Source organism: Gadus morhua, chromosome 23 (assembly GCF_902167405.1).
Source record: "Gadus morhua chromosome 23, gadMor3.0, whole genome shotgun sequence".
Lineage (NCBI taxonomy): Eukaryota > Metazoa > Chordata > Actinopteri > Gadiformes > Gadidae > Gadus > Gadus morhua.
The window spans coordinates 21,041,610-21,044,142 of NC_044070.1; the positions used below are offsets into that span (position 1 = coordinate 21,041,610).

Genomic DNA, 2,533 nt, shown 5'->3' on the forward strand with positions numbered 1-2,533 from the left:
GTAAATTTTGAGATCTCTTAGGCCTGCCGATATTTCCTCCTCAGCTCCATCCACTCTCGGGTGGGTGCCGAGGAGATCACGGAAGTGGGTAAACCAGGTGGTCACTCTGTCCTCTGGGCTGCAGCCTGTTACCTGTCCCTCCTTCGACCTCTTGCGCCCACTCATCTCATTTCTGACCCTCCATGACTCCCCAGACCGTTGTTCCCCCTGCGCTGCCTCCACTCCCCGTACCTTCTCCATCAGCTCCTCCCCTCTGATCTTTTCGTAGGCATTGAAGAGTCTTTCTTTGGCCTGTCGGTTGCTAGGTGTGGTCGCTATGCGAGTTCGAAAGGCCTGGGCTGGTCGCCGGACCTCATTGCTAGGCAGGCCTACCGGAGATGTTCTGTGTGTTTGGAAACCAAATGTTCTATGAAGATGGATGGATTATTATGTAATTTGTAATATGTATTATGCAATATGCTATCTATGTTAGTAATACACATTCTTGGTCAAAGCTTTGTCACTCCTCCTCCACCATTGCACAGTTCTCTGCATGACATCTGGATGTCTAGACCCTGGGGAGTTTCTGATCCTCTCCTTCATTACGCTGGTTGCGCCTGGTTGCCTCCACGTTAGCGGCAACAAACCGCTCATACACTGTGCTAGGGCCTTCCGCCGTGTCCAGCAGTTGGAAGCGGTTCCTCACTTCAACTGTATCTGGCTTGGCGGTCGGGGCTTCCCGAAAAGGTCTTCCAGTCGTGGTAGATCTTTGGGCTAGGCTTGGGGACCCTCAGGCTCAGTCGCACCCTCATGGAAACCACTCTGTGGTCTGAGCCAATGGAGTCGAACGAGCTGTACAGCTCTGTGTTCTGGATCGAAGTCCTCCACTTGCGCCTTACCAGTATGTAGTCCAGCTGACGTAGCATACCAGAAGTCCGGTCCTGGAAGGTCCATCTCTTGCCCATTCTCTTCCGGAACAAGGTGTGTACAGCCCGTAGCTCGTGTTCCGTTAGCAGGGCAGCAAGTTGTTCACCGTTGCGGTTACTGCTTTCATGATACGTGATTGGTGCATCCCCTGGTCCGAGCCTCGCGTTGAGGTCCCCCAGAATTGCTAGGAAGTTGTGAGCCGGAACATCCCGGATTGCTGTTCTATGGTCCCCATAGAACTCTTCGACTTTCTTGATTGGCCCTACATTGGTAGGTGAGTACACTACCATGATGGCTGTAGCTGGGTTGCCATCGGAGTCTGCGATTAGGATCCTGTCGGTGTGCTGGTGCACCCTACGGAGAGCCTTCCGTGCTCGAGGACTTAGCAGTAGCCCCACACCTCCCTTTGCAGCCTGGGCCTCGTTTCGCCATGCTGATGAGGTGATGAACGAGTAACCCCCCACTCTGCAGTACACAATCTGGTCCTGTTCATGTACTCTCCTGTGCTTCTGGACTCCCAGGATTTCCGCTCCCCTTTCCTCGGCACAGTGTGCTAGCTCTGCCAGCCTTGCTTCTTCTCTCGCTGTGTTTGCGTTGAAGGTTCACTTCCCATTATAAGTGGTCTCCGACAACGCAGGTGTGCGTTAGATGGGTCACTGTGTTCAGACTGAACCCTCCCTTTCAGGTTTGGGGTCCTGACGTCATACTGCCCCCCATCGGAGGGATCAGCTCCTCCATCTGCCACGTGATCCCTGCGGACTCCCGCCACTGGAAGTATAGGATTTGCAATGATTGGATTCTCCAGACTGTTGAACTTTACAATGTGCATAATATAGGGCTGGGGGGCACAACTCCTCACAGCTAAACTCTACCTGCTGTTAAAGTACTATGAACCATTCTTAGTCGGACCCCTCACCTAAGACCTCTGCCTTGGGAGACCCTACCAGGAGCACTAGGCTCCAGACAACACAGCCCTCAGGTTCATAGGGGCACACAAACCTCTCCACCACGAAAAGGTGATGGTTTCCGGATGTTTCCCATTCAACAATATATATTATATATATATAATAATATAAAATAAGACAATTCAAGATTCAAGATTCAAGATAATTTATTGTCATTTCAGCCATATACACAGTATACAGTGAAATGAAATAGCGTTTCCCAAGAACATAAGGTGCATAACAACATGCTACATATAACTGCAAACCAGTAAAGTGACTTGTGGAATTTAGTAGTGCGGGAATATAAATATGTCTATGTGTCTGAGTAGTGCGGGAAATATGAATATAATAAATATGAATATGAATATTAAACAGGTGCAATAGTGCATAAACCAAGGGCCGTGGTGGAACGCTCCGTTCACTTGCATGGCTATATGACTATATGCTCTGTAAGGTGACCTTGGGTGTCTTGAAAGGCGCCTCTAAATTAAATGTATTATTATTATTATTATTATGGGCCCTTCACATCAACGCCAGCTTCTTCGGTTGCTAAGCGACGTCAACGTCTTTGGCTAACTATTTCTCTGCTAATCAACACACTACGTATGGTAACAAATAAATTGAAAAAAGACACCTTGCGAAGTTAGGCTATTTTTTCGTTTGGCAAGTAGCCGCTCATAATC

At 49.0% G+C, this 2,533-nt stretch overlaps 1 pseudogene; it reads right to left on the reverse strand.

The window, feature by feature from the left end:
- Positions 1 to 686: 686 nt before the first annotated feature.
- Positions 687 to 1,735, reverse strand: LOC115537702 (craniofacial development protein 2-like; annotated as a pseudogene).
- Between the last annotated feature and the right edge of the window lie 798 nt (positions 1,736 to 2,533).